At 43.4% G+C, this 20,922-nt stretch overlaps 1 protein-coding gene across 12 annotated transcripts in view; it reads left to right on the forward strand.

Moving 5' to 3' along the window:
- FOXP1 (forkhead box P1) overlaps window positions 1-20,922 on the forward strand; it is a 380,257-nt gene that overhangs the window by 42,694 nt on the left and 316,641 nt on the right. For all 12 annotated transcript variants that reach the window (XM_085590023.1, XM_085590035.1, XM_085590025.1 and 9 more), the window contains exon 2: window positions 2,781-2,908. The gene's annotated coding sequence lies outside the window, so the exon portion shown is untranslated. The remainder of the gene's footprint in view (window positions 1-2,780; window positions 2,909-20,922) is intronic.

Here is a 20,922-nt window from a genome sequence, read left to right on the forward strand (position 1 = left end):
AGTTATGCTAAAGCTGCTGCATCTCATTGCCCCTTATCGAGCTGGTGCCTTCGAAGAATCCGTATGGGAGCAGGGCAGTGCAGAAGGTTTGTGTTAGAGGGCTGCAATGGAGGCCCCGTCAAAAAAATCTTTTGGGGAGGGTTTGCCAAAAACTGATCGAGGGTTTTGCTCATGTTGCAGCAGTACTAGAGTTTCTGTGTGCTTAACCCAGCATGCTATTTTTGTGAAAGTTGTGGAAGAGGAGTGGCCAACTCAACTGTGTGGGCACATCATTAAAAGCTTCAATTTGTCAATGCCAGATCGAACTCGAGTGTGTGGGTAGATCATTAAAGGCTTGAGTTTATCAGAACCGATCTATAATCTGTTCCTCTCGCTCCTCCACCCTTCCCCCCAGCAGTATGGGTTGTTTCTCCAGGTTCTCCAGCACTGAGGTCCTGAGCTGGCTGTGTGCCCCTGGGCTGTGCTGGGCTCCCTCCTGGCAGGCTGCTCCTGCTGCCTGGAGCCAGCTGGCTCCTGGAGACAGCCGACCCAGGGGTTTGGAGGCCACCGGTGGGGCAAGCCCTGGAGTTAATGCCGTGAGAACTTGTGTCTTTGGGAGCTCTCTGCTCCCATTAATCCAAGGGATTCAAAGGATGCAGGTGGGGCAGGGTGCAGAAAGTACATGGTGATCATGAAGGCTCTGTTCCCTTGGGAAACCTGGCTGAAGAAATGTTTTTTGGAGTGAGGTCAGTTTTTGATGGTGTAAGAAGCATCAATTTTTCCAGGTGCACTGTCAGAGTTCAGGGCAAGCTGGATGGAATGTCTTTGACTCCTCCCTGTGCTGCCTCTTATTCCTCAGGTAGGAGTTCTCTCAGCTTCCAAATCTGCTTGTTGGCACAAGGGTGCCAGGATGTTCCTTATGTTCAGAAGGGATGTGAGGAGTCATCTGCAGGTGAGGACAGTGCTTCTGTACACTGTAGCCCTCATCCTCTGCACACCACATATATTATTTAGACAATAATTTTGCTTCAAAAGTCTCGAACATTAATTTTTTGAGCAAGCATTAGCTAAAATGAGCCTCGATTCCTCATCTTTTAAAGAGTGCTAATGATACTTTCCTGCCCTACAGATGTGTCATGGATAAAGATTAGTTGAATTCTGTGTTGCAGCAGGTCAGCTGGAGAAATCTTGTCCCAACATATGTAGATGCAGCTCTCTGCTCAGCTACAAACCAATCTGCATATCTGTCATCAAGCACAGCAATAAAGCAAGGCTCGGGTGTGTGTTTCTGACACGACTCTGTTGCTTCTCTCAAGTGTTCTGCCCCTTATGAATAAAATACAACCAGTGCAAGATGCAGGTCACTTTTGGTTTGCAGGTATTTCAGAGTCTCTGAGAAAGAAGTAATTTTTAGCATAAATGCTGTTTAAAAACCCCTTCTGGATCTATTTTTATTGTGTAGCACAGTTTTGTAATAGGGTCACATAGGCCCTATATTTAGATTTGTGAACCCTTGTGATCTTTGAGCCGTTGCACATTCAGCAAAGAACAGGAGAAAGCCCCAGGGCCAGAGAAGTACTTGGATTTTGTCTTACAAAATTTCATGCAGTTGTTGCTAAGACAGGAGAGTCCAAATGTTCCTCAGGAAGGACTGCCAAAATAATTAACTCCACGAGATTAATCTGGGGATGGTACTTGCCACTGTCAGAGTGCTGGTGGATGTGGTTAGGCTGGGAGCAGCCACTGCCTTGGGGATGCTGTTGAGGGTGAGGATTGGGGAATGAAGGGCTCAGAAGCACCACCGGTGATTTTTGCTTTCATACTTTTTCGAGTTTTTCAAGATGTTTTTCTCCATTGCAAGGTTTGCTTTGTCCCCTGGGGTTTATGGTGCAGGTCCCTGTTGTGTGGAGGTCCTGGGAGCAGAGGCTCTCCCAGGTGCTGGTGCATTCATCAGGGCAGAGCGTGCCCTTCCCCAGTTTGGGCAGGCACCACAGCTGCTCTTTAAATCCCATGTGGTTTCCTAGGTGTGATGCAGAACAGCCCTGGGAACACCTCTGGTTGTATTTCTGAGTATGAGTTGTTACTCAGTGCAGATGCTGTATCAGTGAAGATATTATACATCTTATTTTAAAATACCCTTATTAGTAAAATGGGTGTTTCATTTGTACAGGGAGCAGATTCCTCTGAGCTAAACTTAAGCTCAATCTGTGTTACTAATAGCTGGGGAAAAAAACATACTAATTGGTATTTCTTAACTGATGTTTGCAAATTTTGCCTTTCCACCCTGAACATCAAATAGTTTTTATATGTGTTTTTCCTTATCTCAGAGGAAAGATTAATGCTAACAAGAGGTTCTACATTTTATTAAGGTTTAATCAGGATGCAGTGAGTGAAGACAGAGAGTAAATAGTTCAGAAATTCAGAGAGTGTTATATTTTGATAATGCAAAGTAGGTTAAAGTATCTGGATTTTGTGCTCAGTACAATGTTTTCAGGCAGCATGTGGATTTGGATGGTGACACATTTTGGTATTTAGAAGGAACATAAGCTCTCCTGTCGGAGGAGCACGTTGCAAATGTGAAATAAGCATTTGTCTCTAAAAACCTTTCTTAATATTGTAAGTTTTGGTTTTATTTAAAGCCAAATAGAGTCTGCTGTGTGATAGTTTGATACATAGACATGCTTCTGTAATGCTCCCCCCAGCTCCAGCATTTATAACCACCTTTTACTTTCAAAGGAAAACTATAAGCTTTGATATGATTCTAACTGAGTGAAGTTTTAAAACATGTTTTTGTCTTTCAGTCTCCTGAGAACATTTTTTCTGAGTGACTCCTGCTTCCAGACACATTTGCCATGAGAAGGGTTCCAATCCTTTCCTGTATTTGCCCTGAGTCATGAATGGATATGTGTGATGCCTGCAAGTAAAACTGGTGAGTTGTCAAGCCTGAGTTTGCAATAACTCTCACTTATCCTTTCTTACAAATTATCTTCCCCTCATTTTTTTCTCCCCTTTTTAATATGGTGGGAGGGAGTTGTATTGTCTGTGTTTACAGGCAAGTCACCACTATTCTTAAAAAACCCAAAGCAACCTTCATTGTCATGAAATAGTAGAAATATCAAATATTACCTATATAAAAAAAAAAATACTCCTTTCCTTTGTTTCTCCTCTTCATCCCCCCCAAATTCTATGAACTGTAAGGGCTTTGGTGGGGAACCTGGAGTTCAGTCCTGCAGGCAAAGCTACTGCCCAGAACTGAAGCCTTGCAGACAGACAGGATCTAAACCGAGCTTACGTGGGCAATTTGTGTTGTGATGAAATATGGATATGGATATGGTCTCCTTGCCATCATGTGTCACATGGTGGATTCTCAAAGGAGCCATTGCCAGCAGATAATGAGCTCCAGCACTTGCTGCACTTGCATCCCAGTGACAAAATGGTGTCACTGGTACACAGGAGAGCTGTCCTGCGGCGTGTGCTTCGCCTTGGTGCTGCTGCCCAGCCTGGGCGACACGGGGACAGAGCCTTCAAGCCTGTTTGGATCAAGCTCAAGAGGATGCTGCAATGAGACCTCTTCTCTGTTAAGGGCCAGTCACCTTTCCTGGTGGGGTTACCCCCCCAAGAAGCCCCCATGTCCCTTTTGTGCCATGCAGGGGGTGGTTGTGCCTTTTCCAGCTGTCCCCATCCACCAGGAACCTGGCATGGGGAGCTTTCCATGCCCACTCCTCTGACCTGCCTCCTCCTGATTGCCTCTCTTCATAATGGGGGGAGAGGAGGGGCAATATTAGTTTGGGAAGACAAGAATCATCCCATTCTGCAGCAAAACTGTGAAGTCTGTGTAAGAAATCTTTCAAACCCAGGAAATCTGCATAATTAAATTGTGTAGGAATTGGGAGCACAAATTGTTTTTTTAAATAAATTCAGGTTTCTATTATATATTTAATATCCCTCAGTGTGTTGGAAAGTGCATCTCAATTCAAAGATTATAAAACCCGAGAAATTCGTACATCAGTGAATTGTGATTTTTTTTTTTCTAGGTTTCCTTTTTTTTTTTTTTTTTTTCCAGAGGTAGCATAATTACCATGTCATTTAGCAAAGATTATAATAGCTGTTCAGTTTTTACCGACTGGTATAGTAAACAGTTGAATAAACCCATATGGCAGCTCAAAGTGTGCATAGAGGAGAGGGATTCTTACCATTTCCTTCATGTCTGAATTACCAGCCTCACTGATATGACCGAGATCCCCAAACAGGGACAAATTCCAGACTTCTCCAGTCATGCAAAAATTTCTCGCTGCTCTGTCGCATAGGAATCAATTGATTTTAATCACGGTGGTTAGGTAATTAATTATTTCTTTGTGCCTATAAAGTATGCATGGGAAATGTGGGGTTATATGCAAGGTACATGCCTCGATTTAAAGCCCTCTGTGCATTTGCTTAATGCCTCTTTAGTAAATGTAAATAATGCCTGGGGTCAGAATCTCAATATCCAGGTATAGTTATAAGGTAGAGGCCCTTCTAAGGCTGGCATGGGTGAAGTGTGCCATCTCTGGGTGCTGTGACAGCCCCGTGGCACTGCTTGTAATGGCACTTTGTGTCTGGTCTCAGGGTGGCAGATGGAAGGACCTGAGTGTTTCAAAGCATCCACTTGAAATACCAGGTTGAATTATGGAGGTGTGGAGCTGTGGCCAGCCAGCATCCAGAGTAAAGAAAAAGTGTTGAAGTAACGTGCCCTCTGGATACCTTCACTATTAAAAAATAAAAGCACTGAGAAGAAGGATTGTTAACTCCCTCCAAATGCTGGCTTGAACAAAGAAAAAGACTCTCGCTACTCGTCCTAAAATTCACTTACTTCCAGTTATCTTAAAATTTTCATGTCACATAATAGCTTTAAAATACCTTCTGAATGCATTAGACTCTCTAGGTGCCTAGGAAATATTGCAGAATAATAATAGGAAATGACCAAGCATTGAACATTCCCACTGGAAAGGAGCAGTTGGCCCAAACTGGTGCTTGTGTTCATCTTAACCCTGATGTACGACCAGCCCTCCACCATAATTCTATCAAGAGATGGTAAGTTGCCTAGCAATGTGCTGACTGCAGAGGGTACGTGTCGAGCTAATTCAGTTTTTGTTCTCGTTTTCCTTGAGAGTTCAGCTTAAAGGAGTGATCCGTTCTCCAGCTGCAGCAAGAGCCACTTCTCGGCCGTCTCTCTTGTTCCCCACTCGAGTGTCCCTGGTGATGTCAGGAATTCATTCACCGCCTTAAAGGTTTCCAGCTTATTGAGTAGCCAAATGTGGTTTCTGCTGATTGTGTTGACTGAATACGTAGGGCCTTTGGAAGAGGCAAGGGTTTTATTTAAAGCAGAGAGTTTAGTTGTATACCATTTTATGGCAGGCAAAGGTCATCTGGGGTGAGCAGCCAGAACAGCAAATGGCCTCATTGCAGCACCTCGGAAAATGAGAAAGATACAATAAAAGGTTTTAACAAATTGCTCCTAGTTATGAATTTTTAAAGTCGAGGAGCTGGTGCTGTGTACGTTTTTAAATTGGAGATAACCATGCTTGTAGGATAAATTGAGTTAAGAACGGAACAAATCAAAATAATGGGGTGGTACTAAAAGCCTGGTGGTGCTGAACACCGAGAAGATGGCACGTCAGGGACCTGCTGTGTCCCTGCCCTTCCCACGTGGATTGTGGGGATCTTCCTAACAGTGCCCCTCTCCTGCTTCAGTCCTCCCTCTGCCTCCTGGTTACAAAAAGGGCTGGATTTGCCCTGTGGTGCTTCTTGTGATACCCAGGGAGGAAGAGCCAGAGGGGTTTGTCAGTGGGTTCCCCCAGGTTGTGCTGACCCAGGTGGGTGTCAATGGGGTGGGGGAGCTCCAGGAGCCCAGCCTGGCATCCCTGGCAGAGTTGCTCGGAGGGAGAGGTGGCAGCAGCCCGGAGATGTCACTTCTGTCCTTGCAGGATCTCCCTTGCTCCTTGTGGCATCAGTGGCTCCAGAAAGACTTGGTTTTTCTGAAACTTTTCTGTCCGTGGAACTTTCTCTGTGGCAGGGGGAGGAGAGAAGAAGTAATTTTAACAATTTAATAAAGTACATAATGTAAGTTTTATAAGCTGGTGTGAATGCTCCTAAGTATTTTGGTCTTTTTTCATAACACAGTGAACCTAATATTGGTAAAAATACAGATCTTAGCTGCCACCATAAAGAGAGGCTAGATTTAATAAACAGTTATGAATGTTGGCAGCTGCCTATCAGATTGTATAACATCGGCTATAGCACATGAAGACAGTGTCAACTTACATTTTATCTCAGAAGTATTTTCAAAGCATTTATTTTGCTTTCTCTTGAGTCCTTAACCTAATTCAAGTTATATAATTGGCGGAATATTTTTCCACACCGCTAATTGGCTGGGTGCCAGCGTGGAAACCATTGTATGACTTGATGATGATCAGGAATTAACATGACATTTGCGTGGTGGTAATGGAATACATTAGTAATGTAATTCATGACTGTAAGAAAGAGACCATCATCTCCCACCTCTGATCAGCAGGAGGGGCTGGGAGGATGATGAAATGCTCCCAGCAGGCACCTCACAGCAGTGGCTGGCCAATCTCGATGTCAAATTTAGTTTTAAATTCTTCAGACAAAGCTGTAATGCTTACCAATTAATTACTACAAATGTCAATTAAAAATCTACCAAATAATGCAGTAAGATTAAATTTCAATTAAAAAAATTACATTTAACAAGGAAGATACAACATTATTTTAATGAATTCTGCTGAAGGTGACAGTTTATCTAGATATATTTATACCGTGTAGGTGGATCTAAATTCATTGGATGATGTTAACCATGTTACTCAGTGTACATATTAGTTTTGAAAATTATTTCGACTTTGGCTATGTCCTGGAGGAGCTGGGGCATCGGGGCATTTCTCATCACCAGGAGAAGGGGGAATTTCACGCCTTCTCAGTAAAAAAATCTTCTCACACCTAAAATGAGGGCTTTAGTGCAGAATTCTGTCCTGACCAAATTTGTGGTATTTTTCATTGCTTTATATTTAGAAAAACAAATGGAGCATTTTTGTTGTGGCAATAGAGCAAGCCCTGGCTTTTCTACATCTATAATGATTTCTTGGGACAGTTTTTCAAGTAATCTGTTTTTTCATACAAACAGTACCTATTATTCCAATAAATCACGTAACAGGAAAAGATCTTGCTTTGGGAAGGTGGTAAATTTAAAGTCTTGAGCAGAGCTTTTATCTGCAAGGCTGTGCCCTGGCTCGGTAGAGTTTGTGAATGCATGATTACAATTGCCTCGTTGATACTCGAGATGCTTGGAGGGATATTTTGAACCAGGAGTAGCACAGCAGAGATGCTGTGGGGCGTGTGAAGTTGTGAGTTTGCAGGTGTGTGTACTACATACTCTTGTAAAGCACCTGTACCTCTCTGGATGCAGAGTGCTGACAGAGCAAAGTGGGGCTTGCAGCTGGAGTTTTGTGTGGCAGCAGCTTTGTTTTTATTGCTCAGGGCAGTTTTTAGGCTGTTGGAGATTGAGGTGCTTTGGGAAGGCGTGAATGCCTGCAGTCACCAACATGGCACGGGGGCAGAACTGGGTTGTTCAAGTGGCTATCTGGGTATTAAAGTATTTATGGGGTCTGAAAAATACTTCATCAGCTTCCTTGAACTTCTTTTCTGAGAGCTTTTATTATGTTTTCACACCGTCATGTCTAGGTAAGAAGGAAGACATAATTGAAGAAGCAGATTTTATGTGTCAAGCCAGCATGGAAAGAAGTCCCTCTCAGGGACCAGAGGCTCCTTTTCCTTGGCACTGTTGTGTCTGGAACTATCAAATTTCAGCAGGTTTTAACTTAAAATACAAAAAAATACAATGTGCATGCAGAAAATCAGAGAAGCCAAACAACTGCTCATGGCAGGTTAAAGTAGTGATATTCTCTTGAGTAGATAGGTCCCTTAGATGCTGCTCAGGCTTTGCCCATTGGTGGGTGAATGCAGCAGGCATGATCTGCCTCTGCTGCAATTCAGATACCTCTGGGTATTGGTAACAGCTTCACAGGATCATAACTGCTTTGTGCTATTATCTGACAAAACTATCACCAGCAGCAGATGGGAGACAGCCTTTTTTTTTCCTATAAGGGCCTCAGAAATGGATGATGTGGAAGTGTAAGAGCAGTGGAAACATTCTCTCACCAGTCCTCACAGACAGGGAGGTGATGGAGAGGAAGTCAGAGCAAGGCAGAATCATTTCCTCACCAGCAGCCAGAAAGCTTTAAGCAAGGAGTCAGAGAGGGAAGAGTGGGGGCACGTAGCACCTTTCTGCCAGGAGATAATGGTGTGAGGAGCTTGTGGGTTTGGGGCACCCACTGGTCAGACAATTAGGTGGCAGCTGGAGCTCCTGCTCTTAAAAACCCTTCTGTCCAAGGGCTTTCAGCTCTACATGGGACCAGTCATTTTCTGATTGGAGTCTCTGGAGGAAGCTCTTGCTCTGGCTGTTGTTTGAGAAGAGGTGTACGTGTACAGCAGGAAGAGAGCACCTTCTGCATCCCGGGCTCTGCTGCTCCCATGAGGAGCTTGTGTCCATCCCAAGCTCTCTTGGTGTCTGGGCTCCTCCTTGGGCTGTCCCACAATGAACCCTGTGCCCATTCGGAGCACGTGAGGTGGTGTTTGGTCTCCCTTGGATTTCCTACAGGTGAAAATTTTGCCTTTGGTAGGGAAATGCTTCTCTGTTTCTGTAAGAGTTGGCCAAACACTTTGAAGGAAGAGTTTTTTGCTTTGGAGAAAATATTTATATCTCTTTGGGTTTTTCCTTTTTTTCCCTTAGTGTAGGGTTATGTCCGCTATATTACATTGAGGGAACACTGAGCTGGGGGAGGAAACTTAAATAAACTGCCCTCATATTGCCAGTTTATTCCCAGCTTTCATCCACTGATTTACATGCCATCTGAAATAAAAATACCCAGACTTCAGTAGTTTGTTTACCTTTGCTGGTTTCACTGTGGGGCGACCCGAGGAGATGTAGAAACTGTTCTGGCTCTGACATTTGCATGAGCTGTGAGATTGGGTGAGAGGAGACAGACACTGTGCAAAGGCAAAAGGCAACAGGGTTTATTAAGTCTTCATCTTACCCTGGTTTATAATATTTAGACAAAAGAAGATATCTCCAGGGAGGCCTTGTGAAATGAGAGAGCAGAGGAAGCTCTACGAGCTGATGGCAGATTCTGTCCTCGTCAGGTGGGCTGGGTGGTGGGATGCTGAGGAGGGGGCTGGGGGCTCAGGCACACAGGGGGGTCCTGCATTGCTGCGTGGGGAGGAGATGTGGACTTCAAGTACTGCTGTAGGACAAAGTCTTTATACTGTCATCATGATAATGCTCCAGTGGGGAACAGCCTGAAATGCTCTTTGTCTTCATTAATACTTCTTCCCAGCAGAGCCTTAAGAGATCGTTCTCACGTTCAGATATACAAGGAAACCGAATATAGAGTTGTTTGTCATGAAAATCCCATTTATATACAGCGGCTGTAAAATCCCAGATGCTGAGCGTGGAGGGAGGCTGCTCTGTCATCAGCCAGTCGAGGGGAGAGTTGACTATAAAACTGAGCTGTAATTCCCTCTTGACAGGGGTGTGGTGGTTGTGTCTTCAAACAACTTCAAGAGCCTGCCCTGCCAAGCCTTTATGGATTTTGTTCTCACAAGCCAGGTAATAGATAAGTCTGAGCAAGGAGATAGATACAGATATAGATATATATGAAAGGAAGACCTTTGCTCTTGGAAAATATCCATCATTGCTTTTTAAAGTCTGGTTCAGGGTTTCAGTGCAGAGCATCTGAAGTGTTTGGGGTCCTTTTGTTGCAAAGGAGGTGCCGTGGGGCTGGGGCTGCTCTTGACAGCTCCCAAGCATTCAATATCCCCTTGATTCCAGGGCAGCAGGATGTGACCCTCACAGAAAGACAGATGGCACTGGGGAGCTTGATGCTTATTGTTTTCAGCAGAGCTCTACTGGAACCAATAAAGTTGCTGCCACCACTGCTCGGAGCAAAAGTGGCTACAGCTGAACAAGAGACACAAAATTATCAATTAAAAAAGACATCGCCAGACCCATTATTTTACTGTTGAAAAAACATCCTCCTTCCCAGTCTTGTTTTTTCCCCACATGGAGTGAATCTTTGGGATATTAATGATCCACTGTCATGTTTGTTTAGCATATTTTTTTGGCAATGCCATTTTAGGGTCGAAGCCTGAAGTTTTTCTCCATGTGTTGCAGCTAGGGAAAACTCCCAGTGTCTCAAAGGGGCCTCTTCTGAAACAAATGAAGACTAATTTTTTCTCAACTTAATTGGGAATTTCTTCTGAATAAACAGAGAAAGGCCTGGGTTTTGTTTATATAAAATATCATGAAATGCTGTTCTGCTGAGCAGCTGAATTACTGCTGGCAGGTTGATTCTCACCCATGAGATTTCTCATTAAATTGGTGGCCAGAACCCTCCACAGTGGCTTAATTCTCACACGGACCACCACGACCCCAAGGTCTCCTGCCTTCCTGCCTCATCCCTTGCTTTTCCTGGATCAGCAGGCACTTGGGCACAGCTTGGGAGCTAAAGACAGTGTCATTTTGGGGGAATTTGTCTTAACCTGAAATTTCCATGTTTTGTGGGTTTAAGTCAAACCTTAATACTACTTCAGCATAATGTTTTTGTGGTTTAATGTTCTTACAGTTTTTTACAGTGTTTCTTTTAAATTCTGTCACTGAAGTGTATGAGAGCTGACAAGTGTAAATATGTAGTTAGACAATTTCAAAAGTGTATTATTTACTGATCGACCATAATGGCTCCAAAGGAACCATTATACTCAATCATATCATGTCACTCTGTGGCACTTATTATGATGGTAATATGGATATGCATATTATTTTTTTTTTAAAGCATGAGAAGCATTATTGTGCATGTGTAAAAGCTGTTTTTAATTGTCAGTAATGCTCTGAGCTTTTTTTAATACCAAGAATTTAAACCACCTATGGCTACCAGCTTGCAAATTGTGGAAGCAAAAATCCATGTCTTTAGGAGGATGGAAAAAGCCACGCTCGGTATTTACAGCAATGCAATCGTGCATCTCCTTAATATGGCTCTTTTATAGCTTTGTTAGATCCGAGGGCAACCTAGAACCCTAACCCGAGATCTTGGCAGGTAAAAGCTTTCCATTTTATCTCTGCAGCTTTCATCTGCTCCTGTAAGCTCTTCCCCTGACTTCCTAATTGTGTTTGCAACATTAGCAAATGGGAGGTCTGAAAATACCACGCAGTGCAAGTCACGTTAATTCAGGGACCTTTTTTCTTTAAGGTGTCACAGAAGATGTCTTTTTGTAGCACCGGAGCAGAGAAAGAAGGAGAGAAGGCAGAATGAGAGCAGAATGTGAACGCTGAACCATGTAAAATAAAAGAAAGAGACAAGCAGAGCTGGGAGGGCTAAATATGCTCCAGCCTTTCCGAAGAGCTGGTTTCAGGAGAGAGAGAGAGCGGGAGGGAGGGAGGCAAGAGAGCGTAAGCAGGAGCTTGCTTCCTAGAAAATGTCTTTTGTGGAGAAGATGGGAGGAGAGTTTGAGTTTTACTGACTAGAGGTGAGGAGCTAAGGTGCGAATTTGGCATGGCGCACGGCAAATCGATCGCGGAGCAATAATTAGAGAGAGGAGGAGGAATCAGAAGTGTTTCTTAACTTAGAAACAAGGATGTGACTGGCTGCTGGCTGTTGCTACTTGCAAGCAGGTAAAAAAGAAGGGAATCTGTTGGGCAAAGTGCAGAAGACACAATGTGGCTGAAATCCAGCTTGTGGTGCTTGAAGAGAGACGTGGGAAAGGAAAACCCAATGTTGTCCAAGGGGTCTGCATTGTCCAGCAGGGCAGTGACCCCTCTGCAGGAGCTGTTCTGGTGCTGACTCCTCCCTGGGTGTGTCAGTGGGAAAACCTCCTGCTGGAAATGCATTCTGCTGCAAATATGGAAGATTAACCATAAGATGCTAGAATGAACCAAATTTGAGTATTTCAGGACAAAAAGGACATACAGTCTTGATTTGTATCAGCCAGATTTCCTTGCAATAGTTTTAAAATGAATAAAAGTAACAAGTTGTTTTGTGATTGGGGTTTTGTTGGGATGTTATTTTTATGTGGATTTTTTTTTGTTTGGGTTTTTGCTGTTGTTGGGTTTTTGCTAATTCTGCAGTAATTCTAACCTTGACTCTCTTTCTGAAATTGTATTAAAGATGTTCTCTTTTGAAATACTGAGCAAGAAACATAAAAACAAATAAGTGTACTCTTACTATTTCTGTCCTTGACCTACATAAACAACTGTATACTCAGACTCAGTCTTGTATTTGTGAAAAGTCTGGGGCAACATAATTTTTGAGTTGATTCCTGGTTAGAAAAGTTACTTGCTGAAGTCTCCTCACCCAAGACATGAAATATTGGTGTTTCTGCTGGGATCATTACTTTAATATTCTGAATAAATGGTATAACTGCCGATTTGTATAAGAGGGTGGAATTTATGAAGCTACAGTGCATTTGTACACACACATGCACTAGCACACAACACTTGTTGATGATTCAGAGAAGGAGTAGAGTAATTCAGCTCTTGGACTGCCTCACGTGTGATTGGCTTCCTTTCTGGGGGACTTATTTTAGGGAAAAATCAATGTCAACTGAAAAACATTCCATTCTGAAAAGACAAAAATTCCCCTACTTGTGAAAATGTGTCTTGGCAGCTGATTTAACTTATGATACAAGATTTAACACTTTTCACTAAACATGAATTTTTTACCATGGCAACAGCTACGTTACGGGCCACATGTTGGAGACTTGCATGTTGTTGCAGAAACTTGTAGCCCTCCACATTTAGCTGAGTCCTTGTTCCCACCAGCAGAAGGAGCCCACTCCTGCAGCTGTTTTGGGCACAGATCTCCTGGTGGGGCCCGTGGGCATCCCCTTAACCCCAGCAAGGTGATGTGTACTCTGGGTGATGTGTAGGCAAAGCACTTGATGATGGAATAACCCAGTAAAACTCATGTTTTTGCCTCCAATTTGTCTTTCCAGTGGCAGGGTGGGAAGAGCTTTCTAAGAATCTCACTTCTCCAGATTCTGTCTCTCCTCCCCATCACCCCTTGGACACGGGTGGCTCAAGCCCACTTTGCCACGTGCAGTAGCAGTTCTGCCGTGTCCCCTGGCCCAGCTGCTCCTTGCTGAGTCCCCCTGCTCCTCTCTCAGCTCCTTGTCACCTCTCATTTGTGGTGGAGTGGCTTCTCAGGCGACGTTAATTGAATCATGCTCATCAGGGACTTGATAAAAGTGTGAGGGGTGGGACGGAGCCCAGGCAGATGGCAGCCCTTGACGAGAGGGATTTGTGGCTGGGCTGGTGAAGGGCTGGAGCTTCTGCAGGAGCACAGAGTTCCTTCTTCTGGAGCCGTGAAAAGAGCAAGGCCAACACGAGCAAAGAGACGGTTGAGGCTAGGTTTTGTCCCTCAAGCAGATAATCATTCAGTAAAACTCTAAATCTCAGCTATGAAGGACTAAGTGTGAAACAGTAAGAGAATTTAAGTTTATAGGTAATTGCAAACATCTGCAGGTACCTTGAGTAGGAGCAGTTTTATTTAATCTTACAAGTTAGGAAGAGTATAAATTATCTTGGTTTAGGACAAAGCTAACAAAGGGTTAGGCAGAAAGTCCTGTTTCCAGAGGTGAAAACTCTCAGTTCAGGTGTTTCTTGTACCTTTCTCTGAAGTGTCTGGTCTTGACCATTGCTAAGCAATGACCAAGCATATTAGTGTGCCTTTCTGGGCACTGCTGGGACCTTTGCCCTTTTTCTTCCATGCAAAACAGCCCAATTTAAATGAAATCAGCTATGCAAAGCATAAGCTTGACATGGTGGGGATGTTCCTCCCCATCAGTTCTGGGCTGTGGTGGCACAGTGAAGAGTGTCCTCTACACGCCCAGTTCTGCTGGTCCAATGTCCCCAAAACAGCTCCTTCTCTTGGCTGTAAGACTGGTTTAAATCTGGCCTTTACTTGGTGTGAATTCTCCAAGCTGTGCTGGTCCAGAACTTAAATAATTTGTTCTCTTTTTAGCATCGTGTCTTTTAAAGGTGTTATATTTGTTTCCATTTAGCGTTAAATTAAAATTAAATGCCTCTGCTTTGTAGATGTAATAGTGTACAAATATATCTGTTTTTAAATCCTTTTAGCCAATGTCTATGTGACTAAGAAAAAAACAGCAGAGTAGGGACCTCTGATTTTTGTTTTACTTGAATCAAACACCCTATTGGGATTTCAATTATAAGTGAATGTTACACTTGTTTGTTACTAAGGTGACTACGGTGTCAAGGTTATGTGGATGTTGTAGTATTATAAATGCAGAAATAATGCAAAAAAGAAAAATAGTTGTGTTGGCTAAAATCATCTTATTCCTATAGCATAAAGTTGCACACTGTCCTACATTTCAATTCTTGTTCTATTAAATTACCTGTTTAATAATTTGAATCCAGTGTTATTTTTATATTATATTGCAAATGTGTGACTGTGAGGTTATTTTTAAGATATATTTATTAAGGGAATGAATACAATAAGACAAGTCATTGCAGCCCACATACAGTTCCTTGACTTCTCATTTTATGATGTTTCAATTGCATATGATTACTGAATATAAGTTTTAACTTTTATGAGGGTTCATTAGAGATGCAGCTGTGTAGAGAGAAATTCAGTAGAATCTGATAATTTTTTTAAGCTCTAAAAGTGTAGTGAGATGGAGCAACTTGATGGAGCATAAGTCAAACTTCTGACTTTGATGTTGGGTGCACAAATTGTGAGGTCTTCAAGAGCTTAGCAGGGCTGCAGTGGAAATTTGCTGCTGATGGGGAGAGGTCTGTGTGCTTGGGTGTGGTAGACCAGAGCATCTCAAATGAAAGGCAGTGGCCTTTTTTTTTTTCTGAATAAGACAGAGAGAAGAGATGATGTCCTTGCTTGGGGCTAGGACTAGCATGAGATGCTTTTTGCTCCTGTGAGAATCAACACTCTGGTGGAGCAATATGGTTTCAGTAAATCCATGTTGTTTTCTTCTTAATAGAGGATCTAAAACTCAAAAACTGATATTCACAGCAATCTTGGTGAGCAAGTGCTGAGAAGACAACTTTTGGGACACATTTAAAGGAATAGATGTAGTAAATGAATAAATTTACCCTGTGGTTAAATGCTGCAATGTGTGAATATTAAACAAGAACATGTCCCATCAAGTGCAGTTTTTCCATAATTTATTAGCATAATATGTTTGTTTTAAATGCATAGGAATGTAAACATTTATAATGGAATGATCATGTCTTTTAGCAGGAGGAACCCCTGTTGAAAACTATTAGTGCCATTGGCTGTTTGGGGAAAAGTTATTTCATGATACAGATGATTTCTTTCCAAACATCAACTTTCACAGGTTGCAAATCCAGATCCAGAGAAAGGCATGGGAGAAAGTACCACGGGTGACTTGAATGCAAGACTTCAAAAATCTCTTCTTTGTGATTAAAGCTGTGGCTGGGCCTCATGTCCTTGCTTACTTTTAAGTATTTGCTGCTGATGGCTTCTCCAAGTAGGGCCTTGTGGGGTGGAAAAGCTGGGTTTGCCTTACCTCAGAGCAGAAAATACCTCAGCTTTATTGGGAACCTGGTTCTTGCTGTGGGGAGGGAGGGGAGGGAAGGGCAGTGGCACTGGGCAGCAGGGGTGTTGTGGTGTCATTCTGCCTGTAGAACATCATCCCCAGAAAAATTGTGTTCCTGGGCCATGCCTCCTCCCACGGCAAGGGAAAACAGATGAAAAGCAATGAAGCACACAATTACATAATGAAAAACAATAAAGTGCATTTTCTAATATGTACTACTAGTGACCAGATAACTTTATTAGAAAACTAAATGTGATTACATTTCCAAGTATTGTTCTGTGTGATAAACTCCAGGGAAAAAACTGATGAACAACTTAGAAGGAGAAGACTTCTTGTTTAATATAAACCTCAGACTTTGAAGTGACACATAGCAGGGAATAAATGTCCATCATCTATCAAATGAGGTTTGAACGGTTTAGGTCACCCTAGACAAACACTTCTCACCCTAAAACCTTCTTTTCATCTTCATTCATCAACAACACCTTAAGCTTGTGCCCCTCTTTTTCTTTTCCACTCTCTCAAAAAACAATAATCTACTTGATGCCTACAAATCACTTCTGGCTGGCACTCGTTAGGCGAGTTATGAGCTGTGGCTGCTGCTGCTCCCTTTGGAGCTGCCTCCTGTGCACGGAGGAGAGGGGGTTGGAGGTTTGGGGAGAGGTGGAGGAGGAGGGAGAAGTGCTGCAGAAATGGTGGTTGTAGACAAGGGAGGCAGTGAGCAGAAAGAGCTGAGCGAGGTAAGAGAGAACTGGTGAGGATTCCTGTCCCTTTCTTGAGCTGGAGATGGGAACCAGTGGCTCCAGTGATGTTTTTGCTACTGTATGTGTAACTCCAAATCAGCTGGGTTTGTTGGAGCCTTAAAACACAAAGGCAAACTCCCATGGGCAGGCTGGAGAGGTTTGTTCTCTTCTGAAGATTCCTCAGGCTGCCCTGGTGGGTGCTTAGACCCAGAAGCTCATCTTCAATTTCTTGCATAGTCTCAGGCTCTTACATTGCTGTGTCTTGCAATTCATTCCTGTTGCCTCCTCTGAATTCCTTTGCTGGGCTGTGCATGAGGCGTTCAAATCACATTTCCGAGTAGGAAACTACCTCTCTAACACTAATCCTTGTCCAATAACTCCCAATTTTGTTTATTTTCCAACTTACGGGACTACTCTTGGGTTAGTTTCCCCTCGCACTGCTTGCTTGTTCCTTCCTCACTGTTTTTTTTTATTTCAAAGGTGCTTTTCTGACTCCATCCCCAACTGGCTGGGAGTGATTTGTTGAGCAGCTCAGTCCCCTGGTTTTCAGAGGCCACAGAGTATTTTCTCTTGTTTTCTGCCGTCCTCCTTTTTTTCAGTGGTTCTGGGAAGCAGTTTGACAGACACAGCTTCCTCACAACCACTGGTTGCTGTTACTCTGTGGGACCACAGAGGATGTGAGCAGCACCAAAAATGTGCTGGAAGGCAGAATTTTGTGTGGAAATTTCAAGCAGAACTTGGGAGGACACAGACAGTCTAGGGGAGAGAAGTCAACATTTTGATTGCGACATATGTTGATTTTTATCCCCCATCTCCATTTTAAGCATTGCTTCATCTTATTCTCATGTGGGATTGGGATGGTGCCACCATCCGTGGTGTTGTGGCCCAGCATCAGGGACATGGTGGGAAGGTCTGACACCCACCCAGCCCATCTCTGGCATCTTGGAGCCGCTGTCTCATTCTCAGCACCCTCTGGACTTATTCTCAGGGGAGTTTGGGGTATCATTGCTCTTTGAAAATTGTCACAAGTGATGGGGGAACCAGGAAATCTGCAGCCTCATTAATGAGGAAAGGAGGATTCACTCATTTGTGGGAACTGGTCACACATCATGGAGTATCAAGAGGTGAGCCAATTTCCTACCCCAATACCTTCTTTTCCACTTCTCTCTTTTGCAGTTTGAAAACCATTAATCACCTATTTGAAGTATATTTAAGGAGAGGAATATTTTCCCCTGCATTCCCACTTAATGCTTTGTAGCAAGTGCAGTTGGGATCATTCATGTGCTAAAGCAAGAGAAAAATTCTTCTTTGATACTGTGCCTTCATTTTAGACAGTTTCCTCTGTTACTCAGTTCTTAGATGATAATTCTGAGTCCTTAGATGCTGCTCATTCTGTCACAAAAAGAAAATGCAAAACAGGATATTTTAATATTAGTAATAATGAATGTTTACATGATTAGCTCAATTACTTTGTTCAGTTTGACATTTTGTCATTGTGGACCTGTCTTCCTCTCTCTTTTAAAGTGCATTAGTAGTGATGGGAAGTGCAGGGGTGGGGCTGTGATCTGGGTCTTGTGAGCATCTCCCTGGAAGGAGCAGGGATCCTTACCCCTTACAGCACCTACCACCTCAGGCAGACTTGCCAACAAGCCTCCTTACCCTGGCCTGTTGGGGACACTTATTTTAACCTCATTAAAATACAAGTCTTTGAGTTTTATCCTAAAATGAAAAAAAAAAAACAACATCTTCCATGTGTCCCTTTAAAGTGTGTATGAGACTGGGTCATTTGCTGGTCTAGAAATTCTCCTTTGTGAATCACCTCTGTGTTGTAAGGATGAGTTGTTCATCCAACCAGTAATTGCTGTTGTCTGACACATTTATTTTACAGATTTTGGGTGTACGTAGTTAGGAAAAATACTGTTCTGCAAAGATGGTTTCTGGCCAAAAAGAAAAAGAGAGTTGCGGAGGTTCTGGTGATACTGGAAGAAAAACACCTCAGTGGGTTTTGTTCTTGGTGTTTTTACTCAAAAGAAGCAGCAAGGATAACTGTGTTAGCAGCAGGGTGCCATTGAATGATCAAGAAGCTGAAGGAATGGCTCGTTTTCCTGTTATGTCACTGCTTTGGCTTTCTCATTCTTGTTCCTCTGTTTCTTCAGAAAGGCCCTGCAGCCTGCAGATAACAGAAATTAAATTAGTATTGATAAAACATTAGACACTCCTATTAATATTGACAGTCTGTCGATACTGTTGTGCTACTTTTGTAATACGGGATGTTAACGGATAATACTTTAAATAAAAACACACTAATCTTATAATCACTGAACATGTAGCGGGGTCTCGGCTCGGCTCGCTGCTCCCCTGAGCTCCCCCAGCCCTGCTGCCAGCCCTGCCTGCCTCCAGCTCCCCTTGGAGCCCCCGAGCCTCGGGGATGTTCTTCCCTCTGGGCTGGACCCCACAGCTGGGTGGATGCGGTGGGGCAGAGGTGGTGGTGCTGTACAGCAGGGATGGGGTGGGAACGGAGGTGGAACTCGCCTCCCCATGGCTGTGAGGGTGCTGGGGTTGCTTTGAAGACCTGTGTGTCCTCTGCACGGAGCTCTGGGGGGCTGGAGGTGGGTGCAGCCCTGACGGTGGGCTCGGTCCCACATTAATGGAGTTTTAGTGCTGTGGTTGCTCGTGCTGTTTGATGGGGCACTGCCCGCCCTGCTTGCGGGTGTCCACAAAGTTTGGGGCAGGAGGCAGCACAAGGATGACTTCAGGTTCTGATGCAAGGCAGCAAACCACAATTCCCTGTTGGACTGTGCTGGCTGAGCGTGCAGGGGGTGAGAATACGTGAGGTCAAAGCAGTGTCCTTAATCTGTGGTTCTTGTCCTAATACTTAGCAGCTCCACATTTCTTGTGAACTTTTTATTTTTTTCCTTGTAAGTCTATCATGAAAATCACCATGTTCATCAGAGCTAAAGTTATTTGTTTAATGGCCTAAAAAATATGCGTTAAACAATAATGATTACTTTGGTAAACACAGATGTCCTTGTATTATGCAGTGGGTTTTGTACACAAATTTGTACATGTCTGTGAAACTGAATTTGCCATCTACCTTGAAAAATGGGAACCACAGTGCACGTTAATTGCTCCTCCCTGAGCCCCCTGCTCCACCTGCTGTGTGCTGCAATCTCCTGGCGCCGTGCTGAAATCCCTGGTGCACCAGGACAGGCTCAGGTTGGCACTTGCAGATGTGTGCCCATCGTGGGAGGCAGCAGTCCTAACTTCTGCCTCTCTGTTTTCCAACTCCGAGGATATTTTTAAAAGGGGCAGGGAAAACCCTTTATCCTGCTGAAAACCATCTAGTGATGATCAGTTGTTCACCACGTTATTAATGCTTATTTGGATGTTGCTTGGACTGCTGGGTTTAGCAGCTTCCCCGTTCTGCATTGAATAAAATGAAATACATGTCACAACAGCGGTGCTATGATGCTGACAACCGTCCTTGGCTGTGCATCTCATTAGAGAGAGATACATTTTTCTTTGTGGTGTATCTGTGAATGACAGAAGTTGACAAACATCTTTTAAGAAGTTGCTGTTGGGAGAAAGTTACATTTATGGCGAAAAACCCAAGAAGAAACTGCTTGTTATGAAGGTAAATAATTATTTCCCCACACTTGTGTTTCATAAATCTCCCTCCTCTGTCATAGTCAGTACTTTTTACTTTGTTATTGCATATATGTTGAAGGAGATCCTCCCCTGGATCACTTGCTCTTGGAAAGAAATCTTGGAGTGTTCAAAGCTCAGTTTGTATTGAAACTTGGACTTAAACCAGGATGAAAATCTTTGTATTTCACAGTTTTAAAGGCTGAATTGGTTCTTTTATTGTAACAATGTACATTAATTCCCAGGGGACAGTTGAATTTTTTCATAGTGTTTTTTGGGGGCAAAGAATAGTAACTTGATAGAGGAAAGATACTCAGAAGAACTACCAGGTAGGGACCTGGTTGCTGTCAGCTGAACAGTGAGGCTGTACTTTAAAGCACCATTTGCCAGGAGGATATATTTGCATAATTCATCTCAGCCTGCATTTCTGCAGGTTGTTGGCACTGTCCCCTTTCAGTGCCTGCCTGACTTCGTGGCAGGAGCAAGGACTGCCTGTAGTGATGGTCTGCATGTGCTTAGGGATCTCTGGACCATCAGTGGGAGAGCTGAGGAGCAACGGGAAGCCAGGATGACTTTTTTTTTTTTTTTAAAAGAATACTTTCCAAAGTGAAGAATGGAGACATTCACCATCCTGATTAAAATGGCTCCTACCTATTCATAATGAATCAGAAAAGATGTTGCATATTCAGGTGTGTTTGCATGACTCCCTGGATTTCACAGGCGTTGTGTGAGTGCCAAGGCAGTGCTGTGTTGACCCACAGAAATCTGAGAACAGTTGAGAAACCAGTGGGAAGAGGCAAGTGTGGTCTTGCAGAAGGGAGAAGAGGCAGGGAGGAAGCAGGCTGGAATCCCTTTTTCCTGCTGT

This window comes from Lonchura striata, chromosome 12 (assembly GCF_050655825.1).
Source record: "Lonchura striata isolate lonStrDom1 chromosome 12, ASM5065582v1, whole genome shotgun sequence".
NCBI lineage: Eukaryota > Metazoa > Chordata > Aves > Passeriformes > Estrildidae > Lonchura > Lonchura striata.